This window comes from Acomys minous (genome assembly GCF_964271855.1).
Source record: "Acomys minous genome assembly, chromosome: 11".
In the NCBI taxonomy this organism is placed as follows: Eukaryota; Metazoa; Chordata; class Mammalia; order Rodentia; family Muridae; genus Acomys; species Acomys minous.
Genome location: NC_140492.1, coordinates 85,253,660 through 85,267,310, shown reverse-complemented (window position 1 = coordinate 85,267,310; position 13,651 = coordinate 85,253,660). Strand labels below are relative to the sequence as shown.

General features: G+C 36.5%; 1 protein-coding gene and 1 long non-coding RNA gene across 3 annotated transcripts in view; one reads left to right on the top strand and one right to left on the bottom strand.

Moving 5' to 3' along the window:
- The window catches only part of MEF2C (myocyte enhancer factor 2C), a 163,685-nt gene extending 160,314 nt beyond the window's left edge, over nucleotides 1-3,371 (bottom strand). For both annotated transcript variants that reach the window (XM_084802662.1, XM_084802663.1), the window contains exon 1: nucleotides 3,090-3,371. The gene's annotated coding sequence lies outside the window, so the exon portion shown is untranslated. The remainder of the gene's footprint in view (nucleotides 1-3,089) is intronic.
- A 328-nt stretch (nucleotides 3,372-3,699) lies between these two features.
- LOC311608763 overlaps nucleotides 3,700-13,651 on the top strand; it is a 78,073-nt gene continuing 68,121 nt past the window's right edge. The window contains exons 1-2 of the long non-coding RNA XR_014783147.1: nucleotides 3,700-3,976; nucleotides 4,376-4,436. This is a non-coding gene — a long non-coding RNA (uncharacterized lncRNA). The remainder of the gene's footprint in view (nucleotides 3,977-4,375; nucleotides 4,437-13,651) is intronic.

The following is a 13,651-nucleotide window of genomic DNA, read 5'->3' as shown; positions in this document are numbered from 1 at the left end:
TCCTTACTCTTCATGTTTTCACATTTTATTTTAATAAGCTCTGATAGAAATATATATATATATATATTCAAAGAAAACTGCAAATGGAACTGAAAGACAAGCCCAAGTCTGTGTTTACCCACTCACACAGAGAGACTTTGAGTTAGTCTCAGTTTTATTCTCTTATTAAATATCTTTAAAATGAGAAGGTGCCCCGCCTCAGAACCTCTCTCATGTGACTTTTAAGGATTTTTTCCCAAATTCAAAATGAATGTGATTCAAGGATAGATACCTATGTTTGATAGATGCACTCATGACTGGGCTGCTGAATAATTTGACCACTGTGTACACATCTCTGCAAGTTCCTTTAAGGAAAGTAACCCTCTCTCTATACGTGAAACATGTAACACTACAAAGAGCAATTAGACAGAAAACAAGCACTGGGAAGTAAGCCTGGGAAGGAAGAGGGCTGCAGGCAGAAGCCATGATTCCCCTTTTATTTATCTTGTCCATAGTCTAGGTATTCCAATTTGTGAGCTTACTGGCACCAGGTATTATCAACAGGGATGAGTAATATGCAATTTTTATCTTTGTTGAGATACATCTGGCCCGTGGTCAGATGACAGCTGTCAGTCAGGTGCTTGGTCAATGAGGAGACAAGCATAACGATGCCAAAACATTTCTGTCTTTTTAAAATACTTACAAATAAACTATTTTACATAGAAACTCTATTTCCTTAAATTAAATAGATGGCTAGCCACCATGTAGGTTATTGGTTGTTGTTAATTACCAGAACAACCATCAGTTTCCTTATAAATACAGAAATTGAACAAAAAGTCTTTTTGTGTGGCTCTCTGAAACAGGAGAATGATTAATTTTCCACCACGGAAATAATTATCTTTATGTTATAAAGATATATCTCAAGTAATGCTTTAAATGTATAAGGCAAGTGTGAGTCACTGTCATTTTAATCTGAGGTTTCTCACTAAGATTAAAGAAACCAATTTGTATACATGGAAAGTGTTGGCCTGGGTATTTTATGACTCAGCGTTGAAGATTTATTAGGAAAGACAAAAGTATTGCTGCATGGTTTTTCAGGCTTCTGATAATTTGAAGAAACCGTGGAATTTTCAGACCAACTCTGAATTCCTGGCACAATGGAAATGATAAGTTTTAGATATCTTGGATAGTTAGACTCAACACAACAATTTTAAATAGGTTTCTCTACTTATAAGAAGCTGACAGCCAGAACCTTCAGTCTGGCAGAAGTTTCTACGTTGCTTTATTGCTGCTTCAGTGTTTGTTAATGACAGTGCGATAAATTTAGCCAATACTAACGCACATGAAAACTTAATAAGTGTATTTCTGAAGCAGACTGAAGAATTTATGATCTGCAATAAACAGTTTTCATCTTCAAAAGTGAGCGCTCTGGCTCTTTAAGGACACAGGATTTAACAAACCAGAGAAATTATCTTGCTTCACGCATCTCATTTTCTTTTATGAGACTGATGAAGATTTTTAAAAGTTCAGCAGATCTGGTGGTCCTTGTGTCAGAATCAGCAGTAAGTATGAAGAAACATCTGTGAAGAGAGCAGGACCAACTAACCACTATGGATTTAAATAAATACATTTTTATACGCCAAAGAACAGTCTACATTATAATACAAAGTAAATTTGAGTTTTAATTTTTTAAAAAATATATATTCAAGGAATGTTTTCAGATGAGACTATGATTTTTAAGTATTAGATTTTGGTCTGGATAGACCAATTTTGGTAATTTTAAAACATTTTTCCATATTTTTAAAGGAAACTAAGCCTGTTTAAGAAAATATTCATAAGTTATATCATGCCCATACCACAATTTTAAAACGTTTTAGATAAGATAGTCATTAACAAAAGTCAGATTTTATATTTTTCCCACTTCACAAACATGTATTAAACATGTGTATTGAAAATTATTTATGGCACCATCAGAATAAAACATTTGCTTCATAGTCTTGGTAATTTATATTTGTAGAAGCCTTTCTCTTCTTAAGTACCAATCCTACCCCCCACAGCCCAGAAAATTGATTTTAATGCATAATAATTTATAGCATTCTTGATCAATGTATGCTGTTGTGTCTTTTACATTCATTAGCCCATGTTGCTTGTGAATATGGAATTTACTTATTAAAATGGTTTCATATGTTTGCTATGTATAGTCCTTAGCTTTGAGCTGCTTCCTTGCTTAAATAAATGTTTTCAATTTGCTATAATACAACAATTTGTAGAGAAATGCTGTGAAGCATAGTTAAAAGAATGAGTCCTTGAAATAGAATCACTTTTTAAAAATATGTCCTAACATGTGGTCTCATTTTTCCCTCTTTTGCATTAATTAAAATCCTGTTTTGAAAAAATATTTTTATCCAACTTTTGAATTCACAAAATAAAAATTACAAAAATATATAAATGTACTAATTTTGGAAATAAATGATGTAAAACATACTTTATTATTCCCTTGATCATCTATTCTGAAGTTTTTATTCTTTAAAAAATCCCTGTAAAATAAAGAGAAAATGTTGTTCCTTTTAATTATTAATTATTCTGTTCACATAGATGTTTTAAATTCATATTAAATAAAATGAACTCTGTATTCTAATCATCTTCTTAAAATGTGCACACACTTAACAGCACATGGGATTTTTGAGAAGAGCATGTACCATTTCACAATTTGATTTTGGAAATTTATTGGAAAATAACATTTTATTCAAAGAAGATTAGGAGAACTGGATTAAAATGAAACTAAAACACTATTATGTAGTCTCATGTAACATATCTGAAGAACTCATTATTCTCACGCATTGAAAATCATAGTCAAGAGAGCAATATTAAAACTATAAATTGTTTTTTTTAAAACAATATTATCATTTTATAATCTCAAGCACTGTCAAACATTAACGGCTCAGTTTTGTGCACCAAGGAAAACCCACTGTTGGGTAAGTTGGCTCTGATTCCACTGCTTTCATCAGCTTTGTGAACAGAGTACCCCAGCAGAGTCTCCTGTAAGATAGCAAAATCAACTTTTAGAGATTAAAAAAATATATATATATATTTTGGCAATTGAAACTCACCAGTGCCTTTCTGCTTCTCCAGGAAGTTGTACCCGTCAGCACCTGCTGAGGGCTTTGTTGTCCAAACTCTGACAGGTAAAAAAATTCCTGTAGAATAAAGCCAGACCAGCTGGCTTTGAAGAGAAACCCCCCAGTTTGAGCTGCGCTCGCCTCCTCTCCTTTTCTATGAAGACCGAGGCTTTGCCCCCTTGATCGTCAAGCGGTGAGATGCGTGATCCCTCTGCACAAGTGTCTGGCAGGCCGAGGTGCACCTGTTCATGTCACTCTGGGGTAAATTTAGCTGTAAAGGTATCATTGACAACCAGACCTTTGTCAGTGCTGGCAAAAGAACACAGAGTTGCTTTCCCCCACCCCAAGCCTCTACACTGTTAGTTCCAATGGAAAATATCCAATCGGAAGTCTATCCAAAATCATTCCTAAAAAATGAAATTGCTTTCATATGGTATAAAAAAAGTTAAGTTTCCTCATTTCACACAGGCTTTTTAAAATTACATTTCCAAGAATAATCTTGGAACAAGACAAGTTTTTGTTCAATTAATTGTGGCTGGAAACTTTTTAATGGAAACATAGCACACACTTACTTCATTTCAGGTTATTAAACTGTGTTAGGCACTGTGGCTAGTTTGCCATACTTTGCCTCAGCAGCTCTTTTCAATCCAAAGAAATAGTAGCAGGTTAAAACTTATCACATAGGAGGGATTAATCATGCTCCCAAATTAGAAAGCTTGTAGCTCTAAGAGACGCGGTGTCAAAAGTGGTCATGGCACTTACGCCAGTGGGAATCCAGGATGCCACTCTACCGTTTAAAATGGAAACTCATGTCTGTAGAATCCCTTGGCATATATATGAGGCTGGCTATAGTTGGAGTTCTTCACAGATTGGTTAAGGTAAGGAGATTTATCCTTTACTAATAGGTGAGATTTTAGACTGATTCCTTTTTTAGTGGTTTGAGTAAATTAAGTGGGAAGGAAAAGACAAGCAGGCGATATTCATTGATTTCTCTGGCACAAATCTAACAGTCCAACTGCAGAGAGCGTGCTAAGGCGAACCATGCTTGGACCAAACCTTCTGAGATTCCACTTTGATAATCATGATTACTTAAGGGGCATTAACAGGAGTTGGGCAAAGTACCTGTTCTACCATACTTGCAGTTTGCAATGCTTGGGTGTGATGAGAAAAAGAAATCTGGGTCAAAATTTTAAAAAAAAATGCCTTGTAAAATAAACAAGCTTCCTATTTACTTACTATGTGTAAACAGCCACTCACCAAGCCTCATTTCTCTGCAGGGGACCACTTTCAGATAAAACATAGACCTGAATGGCATCACCCAGTATCCAAGGAAACCATGTAAGTACCTCTCTCACTGTGTACTTCTCTTATTCAGGGTTTAAAAGCTAGCTGAGTATTGAAAAGTGAGTGTTTTTATTTAATAATTACACGGGTGGGACTTTTTTAGGAGCTTGCTAAAAAGAAACAGGTCTTTGATTGTTCTATGCGTCATAACAAAACCCTTATGCTTCCTCATATTTCACAAAATTATGTGTTTTAGTCCCAACCTTTCCATCGGTTCTCATTCTTATGTAAAAAAACAGCTACTCAAAATCTTAATGAGCAGACTTTTCAAACTTCTCCACGACCCAGTAGTCCTTGGTAAGCCACGCTTCAAAGGCCTGTGTCAGGACCAGTTACCTAAGTGTCGTGAAGCATTCTCAAGTTTTAGAAATGAAAAAAGTTTACAGTCATGATTTCACTGACGAATTTTAACAGCTGTTTATTTGGCTTTAGTCTTGGTTGAGGAGTGAGCGGGTGGACAAAATGAGGTTATGTATTTAACTCCAGCAAAGAGTCTTGAACGTAAGTGCAATAGCCAAGATCCAACTATCTACTTGGGGAAATGGCAGGAAGTTGGTATGTATGGACCTTCCCTCCCTCCTTCCCTCCTTCTCTCTCACTGATTCTCCCTCCCTTTCCCAGCATCCTCACCTTTCTCTTTCCTCACAAGTATTTCTGTACATAATGTACTGTTCCAATTCATTTCTTAGGAGATGTGAAATCTAACGGGGAAATTTAATTCCCAAACAATAATCACATTGTTACTCTGGAAAAAGAGCCATTCCTAAAATACCTGACAATGAAATGAAAGTTCTACTAAATATTTATTTATATGAGTTTCATTTGTTAAAAATTATGACTATTACATGACTATCCATATTTAAAATAATCACACAAAACAAAATAAGCAGTTTGTTTTTAAAAAGAAATTGCTTTCATTATGTCATCAATTTACATTATGCACATATAATTTTCATTGGAATATTTAAAATAAAAATTACTTGCAAATATAGAATCCTTTGTTGTCTTGTAAATCAGCTATATGACTTATCTGATTTTTTAAAATCTAGATGCATTACTTTTTTTTTTTTGGTTTTTCGAGACAGGGTTTCTCTGTGTAGCCTTGGCTGTCCTAGACTTGCTTTGTAGACCAGGCTGGCCTCGAACTCACAGCGATCCACCTGCCTCTGCCTCTGCCTCCCGAGTGCTGGGATTAAAGGCGTGCACCACCACGCCCGGCTCGATGCACTACTTTTTAATCAAGAGTTTTGTGAGTTCCTTTAAATGCACCTGGTTTAGCCTTATGTTGAGTTTTCCCACACTATTTTCATTTATTTTTGATAGTTGTGTTTAGTTCATCATATCATTACATCAGATTCTACTCTTTATGCATTTTTATATTTTTATAGGTAACAGAATTTACCTTTCTGAATTAAGAAACAGCTGTGGTAGCAAACGGAAGTTGCAGGGAATGTTGGAGAGAGAGAGAGACCTAAAGAACTTTGAACCTATACAACAGCTACAATGCTATTTTGTGTGTGTGTGTGTGTGTGTGTGTGTGTGTGTGTGTGTGTGTGTGTGTTGGTGACAAATTAACAAATATGATGTCTGCGGTCTGACGTGTTGATGTCTAACACAGAAAGTCCAGCTGCAAAACAAGCTTGGGTTACTGTTGAGCAAAGTGTGAGGCACGAAAAAGGTAGCCTAGAGCATTGCATTGAATGGAACAAACCTGTTGAAGACTGGCTGATGACATAATTCATTTTCTAGAGGGGAAAGAATGTTCGAGATTCAATCCCATAAGGAGAAAAGAAAGGACACCAGCACTGCAATGCTATTCATGCAATTTCAACTCTTGTGCCAGAATATGTGTATTCCTAAACTCCAATCCGTCAAGGAGACTTCGAGAAAGTTAACACACTTGATATCTTCTCTCCCTCAGTAGTGCTCTCTCTACTGTGAGCCAACACTGTTGGCTCTGTTTCTTAACACAACACTGTTCAATAGAAACTTCTGTGATAGTGTAAATACTTTCTGTCTTCACTTTTTAATATGGTAGCTACCAACCACATGTGGCTCTGAAACAGAGAAAGCAGATTTTGAATGTAATTTATTGCTATTACAGGCTCCACATGATTAGTAGCCACAATATCGGGCAGTACAGTTCTAGCTCAGATGCAAAGACAGTGCATGCTCACTACTAGGGAGCATGACTAAATTCATTAATTACTCAGGGAGAAATGAACTCTGATATTGATTTAATTTAATTTTAAGACATATTACCAGGTGGCTAGTTAATTTCAAAGATTAATATTTTTCATCAAAAGTTAAAATATCTATCATTTGTAAAGATTTTTAAATCTTTTGGTGATCTGTCATATAACAATATTTTTTGCCATTTACTTAAATATTTAGATCAGCATTATAGGCAACTTCTTTATAACATTTCCCAGAGATGAATGTTTTTAATATTGTTGATGGAAAGACACGGTAATATTGCTTTATAAGCCTGGGGTAGCAGATTTTAAAATGGCCATTATGAACATTATTATATCAGAAAGATACTCTAATGAAAGTTCTAACTGTGGTGGTAAATATTTAGAGAAGTTCAGTTACAATTTCTGCAATACATCCTTGCAAAGAATTTCAAATACATAACCAGTCTACACAAATGCTCTTCTATAGCTGATTCTGCTCTCAAAGTGTTCATCAAGGCTGGAGTCTCCATGACCTTTTAGGCATTCAGTGAAATTGAGCATTATGATATGTGATATTTTTATTAATAATGCTAATATGTTGATATTATGGGCAAAATGCTTGTAACCTTGCATTTAATATCTGAAATTTGTATAGACTTGAAGCAATCTGCCAGCTTGCTGCCTGCATGCTTGTTGTTTGTAAGGTTGTGAAACACGTTTTAAATCTGGAGGCATAACAGTCATTCTTTCAGCAAATACATGTTTTGACTTGGCCCTGTCCTTTTGGGGTCGGCAAGATCAGAAGAGACAATCTTTTAAGCAAAAGTTGGGATAAGCTGCTCAGAGGCCCCTCCCACAGTAAAGCAAACAGACTATGTATAAAACATACTTTCTAATAAGTTGTTTGACTTTAAAAACACTTTCTCCATTCACTTTTGACCTATGTCTTGTGTGTGGCGCAGGTGCATATGCATGCAGAGACCCAAAGCAGACATCTTCCATCAGCGTTTTCACTTACTTATTGAAGCTGAGTGGAGCTCATCACTGCCTCTACAGTACTGGTCCCACAAAACATTGCCACACCTTCTGTCATTTATGTACATTCTAGAAATCTGAACTTTGGACTTCATTCTCACTGGGCAAGTGTTTTACCCTCCCCAGCCCCCAAAACAATATTTTGTGAATATTTCCAAGGACCCTTTATCCAAATCTCAAAACTCAAAACTCAAAACTCAAATGTGTGCATTGAAAGTGAGGGTGAGACCAACAAACTAATAAGAAAGCCAAAGTGGAAATCTGAATTCTACAAATAATATTTGCAAGGATACTGTTGAATAGCACTCATATTCTCTATCATATAAACAAAGTCTTATTTGTTAAAAATAAAAAAGACACCTAAGAACCATGTTTGTATACGTAGTTTTAAAAACTACCTCTTTGCATGTCTTTCAGTCCCAGCAGTAATGTAGGCCCTGCCTTATTGATTAATCTATTTTTTCACAAAAAAACCCCTGATCTTAATCAGAGGACATTGCTTTGTGTGGAGGAAGTATGACCTCTTTTAATGTAATCAGTCTTTGATATTATAGTAAAAAATTCTTATCTAATACCAGAATGTCTGGAGGAATTGTCTTCATTCAGAGAAATATGCACTTGTGGCTTCTGATTCCTTAATGGCTTCCTCAATTTATCATGTCTTGGTTTACACAGGAATAACTATATTCTTTTTACAATGAAATTTTCAATAGTACTAACAATTAGAGATATGGCATAGTGAATGAGACTAAACTACATTTTCTGTCTTCATCAACTATCAGCTCACATCGTGTTTCATTATTCTGTGTTTAACATTCTACGTCCACCATAAGTTGTTTTGAAACTGATCTCAAACATAACATATTTTCATGTGTCAGTGATTTAATAGGCAGCCTTGTAAAGATTAACACCTTTTAACTATAAAAATTAACCATATCTAAAAGGTTGGTTCCACCTAAAAAGTCATTATGTCTTTATTATTCTCAAATATGCTAAAGTAATTTTCACATTTGTCTTTGTTTTATGAATTTTTATCTTTTCCACTGCTTAACATAGAGCTTAAGCAAGGTCCATATCTTATTTTTGGTTAGTATACCTCTTCTCATTTTGTCTCCAAGTATATACTTGGAGGCTGCGAAAACAGCATTGTGTGTGATGTTGTGCACTTCCTACTCCAACTTTGCTGATAGAATTCTGGAAGTCCATTGAATGAGCTCTTTTGTCCTCTGGTTTACCTTTTAAGGTCTGAAATGATCAAATTCATTTGGGGGGGTAGAGCAGGAAAGACATCGGTTTCTTTCTGTAATTTCTATTAAAACACATTAATAATAAAAACAAGGGGTTTTAATCATGACACTTTCTTACATGCACCCAACATGCTTTTCTTTTGACTTTGTGATGTCAGATGGTGATGCTTTTGTACATGTATTCCTTAGGGTTTGCAAAATGCTACTATAATTCATTCTGTTTCTACTTAGTATTAGGAGGAATTTTTCCAGAAAGATAAAAAGGGTTTTCTTTTAGGTTTAGTTTCTAGGAAAATATATCAGTATAAATGTTTGTTTTGTTACCTTTATTTATCAGTTGTGAAAGTGATGAAGTACTCTCAATGTCCTTATGGAGACCAGGGTCTTTAAAATGCCGTTCTGAACAGTCAGTCATTGGTGTTGCATTTCCCATTTGCCATGTCTTTGGTTCCGTCTGGGTTTGTTCATGTGTGTCTTTGAAAGAAACACATTTTTCTGAGCTCCTGTGATACCCCAAAAGATACAATTTGACATGGTTATCTCAAACATTCCCTATCCCAACCTGAAATTAGTCAACAATCCAGGAAGTTCTAACTATTTGTCTTGTAAATAGCCCCTGAAAATGATATTCTTGAAGCAAGGGGAAGCTTTGGCAGTTGGCGTGACACTTAATCTGGGTATATTCAAAGGAAATAGCCGGGATTCATAATTTTTTTTTAACATTTTATTTTATCTTTGTGATGTTGGGCATGGAACCTATGTCCTCATCAATGCTCAGCAAGCACAGTACCCCTGAACCACACTTGTAACCCTTTGTATTAATCTTTAAGATAAACACAGCAGACATTCACAGTATTTCTTAAACTTAGTAAGTATTCAACCAAACATATTTTAATTTAGTATGATGCTTTGAGAAATAACATATTTATAGAGATGGAGAACACACTAGGAGTCATTTGAGAAAAAAAGAAGGAAGAGAAAGGGACAGAATTAGAGGTAGATAGAGCTAGGACATTTGAAGGAATGATACAGTTACATGTCTGGCCTAGGCCAGCTGCTACTCAGGGCTTTGCATGTGGTCAAATTACACAGAGCTCCACACACCCATGCACCAGGACAAACAGGAGTAGGGAGAACTGTTGAAGTTCTGGTTTGAATATCTCCAAGACACTAACTTTGGAAACATGAAACAGATGTTGTATACCTTAGTCTTTATTTAAATTTTTTAAATTATGTCAAAGTATACTTTAAATTGTAACTTTGGGACGGATAGAACCACATTGAGAGTTGCAGTGGATCCCAATAACATTTCAAGAGTAGCGTACAGAGTACATATGAAGACTAATGTCTGTGTATTGTGTTGCTGTAACTAGATACCCACTGCTACGCACCTTATAATGACGCCTCTGTGGCTTATGACTTTGGTGGATGAAGGATTACGACCGCAAGCCTTTGGCATCGTGGCAATGGGACAAATAAGGAAAAACAAAGCTATTGCATAAAGAAGGGCATGTACATGAGGGAGAAAGACAGACAGCAGGGAGGAGGAACTGGTTTGCTCTTTGATAACAATTCACCCTTGGATGTTAACCTGCTCCTGACCTCGGCTGCTCCCTATAAACCCACAGTAATTAATTCAGAATGCTGTGGTCCCTGTGAATTTATAGTGCATCGTAGCAGGCCCTACATTTTTACAGTTCCCACGACTTCGATATTACCACTTGGGAGACAAGTTTCCAGCACAGAACCTCCAAGGAATAACACACACCCAGATTAGAACAAATACCTTGTTCTGTGTTTCCAAGTCCAGAGACTTTATCTCCGTTCTTTTTTTACTTAAAAAATTATCCCTTTTATTTTTTGAGATTATAATAAAACGGCAACTTTTCTCCCTCCAAAGCCATCCCGTAGTAGTTTTCAAATTCATGGCTTCTTTTTCTCATTAATTTCTTACACACACACACACACACACACACACACACACACACACACACACGAATATATAAGTACTTTCATCTTCCTAAAATTCCCCATCAGGTGATTAGGTCAAGGGGTCTATAGTCTCAGCAACAGGCTAGCTGAATGGCTAAGATGACTCTACTCTCAGCACACTGAAAGATGGGCCCTGATCATGTATCTCAGCAAACATGGAACCATAAGAAAATGCATAGGGAGTTGACAGGAGGCGTGCGCTCTCACGACATGATTAAATGCAAGTTCCCAGATGCGCTCTAATTTCACTATCAGTGAGGTCTGGATTACACCCAGAATCCTGCTCATGTTTGGTCCTGTTCTGCCTCCAGCGTGGTCAGCTAGAGCTTCACCCTCTCCTGCTCAGCAGTGGCCTTACTGTGTGGAGAGGAACACAGGCACGCCATGGGTTTTCGTGCGTATGTGGCCATTCGTACTGTAGTTGAGTTTAAGTGGCTGACAGGATGTCGCATATCTTGAGTTTTCTTTAGTTATGAGTTTTTCTTTTCTTTCCGGGAACTAAATAGAAGATACGTTATTTCGGAAAGCTGTAGGAGAGCTTTATTTTGTTTTTTGTTCGTATTAGCAGTGAAGGATGGAAAAGACAAGCAACATGAATGTATGCTCTTGTCAAACTGTGACAACTCAGGTATCTTCGAGAGTTTTTTCCCCCCCAGCGGTTTCTAAGTTTCACAAATCTGCAAATATGTGGGCTTATAAGTTGCAGGCTAAGACTTTGCGACTCACCTTCTCTTCTCCAAGTTATAGTTACTATGAGGTTTGGGAACGATGTGTGATTCTGTGCTTTTGTGTGCTTGGTCAACTAATTGGGGAGATAGTTTTGGACCCTGTTAACTTGACATGAGTTCCCGGTATAAGATGGTGTAGCCTGAGCATAGGTAATTTGGTCTGTGAGCTTCACCCTCATCTGCTTAGTACATCTGCTTTGCAAAAGTTGACATTTACTTCAATATTTTCAAATGGTTGTTTCTTTGATGATTCAGAAGCACGTGGAAGAAATTTAAAAATGTTTTTAATCATATTTATCATTTTATAGGATCCTGAGACTTCTGCTCCTTTTTAAAATGATGACCAATTTTGCAAAGATTTCCTTTGAAAATTTTATTGTTTTTTTTCTTTTTTTAACTTTATGAAGTAAACACTGGTTATTTATATTCTACATCCTTTAAAACACAATTGTATGAAAATATCCCACAGTATGTGAACAGTTGGAGCTGATTTTAAGTACTTATTTCATGTCTTGTAGGTTGTTTGTGGAGTCTGTTCTGGCATTTTATATGGCTATTGTCTTTCAGGCATCTTCTCCTCTCACTTCCCCTATATCTGAAAAAAGTAACTATGTCCTATCCAATATATACTTACTACAGACATTCTTTTTTTTTTCACTACAGATATTCCTAACATTTTACCTCATCACAAACATTCTATACTTTCCTTCAATCTTCAAAGTAAATCAGGGCATTGTTGCTTAGACACAACAGGAAGTAAGTGGCCTTCTTCACAGAACTGAATGTACTCACAAAGTTTTCTTTCATTTTTCTTAAATGTTTTTGAGATGTTACTTTTAAAATAAGAGTTGCATGAGCATCCATCCCTCTTCCTCCCGCCCCGCCCTGCACATTATAAAGGAAGCCTTTCTCACATGTCAGTGCATCTCCTGATCCACTTACAGTCAGGTCCAACAGCCCTTGTAGCACTCCTGGTAAACAGGGACTATATTTAGAGATTTTTGACTTTCTTTTCTTGTGAGAAGATGGTGGCCCAGGCACAATGTTCTTAGTCTGGTGTTGTCATTGCCCATTCACAGCTGGAATGGGGGAGTCTGTCGCTATACCCTCCCTTACTCTGTGCTGTATCAGAACACTTGCTTGCTCCCTGGGTGGTGCTGATGGTTGCTTCCACCTTTGTTGGATTTGATCGCTTATGACTTAGGTTGCTTGCTTGGAACCAGCTCCTTCTTACCCTTTGTGTATTAGTGTGCCTGCCAACTCTAGCTTTGGATGGCAGCTATGGGGAGTGTCACTTCTGCATTTATGATAGGAAATTTACATGCTGGAGTTGCCTGATATACATCTGTCATCTCACCTGTAACAGGGAGAAAGGCCCCAGAGAGAATAAATGTTTCAACTCAGAAGAATGGTAACTCAGCAGCTGTATCGCACAAAAGGCTCAGTCACTTTCACTCACTCCCTTACAGCTCACCAATCCTTTTAATTTTGCATTTTGTACAATAAAGCCATTAAAACAGAGAGCCAAATCAAGCGATAAAAAAAAGTGAATCAGGAAGCCAGGACCCTCTGTAAAGCCTAGCGGTTGAATGGAATTACCTGAACTTTGGGATGCCGTTTTATATCAATCAGAGGAAAAGAGTGGCATATGTAATGCTGCCCCTTGCAGACCTACAAGTGTGTGGTAACAGATCTCAATTTACCGGGAGATATGCTTTTGCTTTTCCTAAATTTGGGGCATCATACACTGAGTGGCATATAACATAAAATTGTGTATCAGGGAATCATATTACAACATCATCATATGCTCTTAATATTATCTTTACTTTGTACGAGCATATACTTAAAATGTATACTTCTTAGCAGTGCCTTCAGGGTATCACTAATAGAAATACAGTGCGAGCCATAAATACAATTTGAAAACTCTAGTATCCAGAGTGAATTGCAAAAAGAATGGGTAAAGTAATTTAAATGTTTCTCATTCTATACATAAAAATACTATTAGATTAATATATTAATCTAAATCTGTT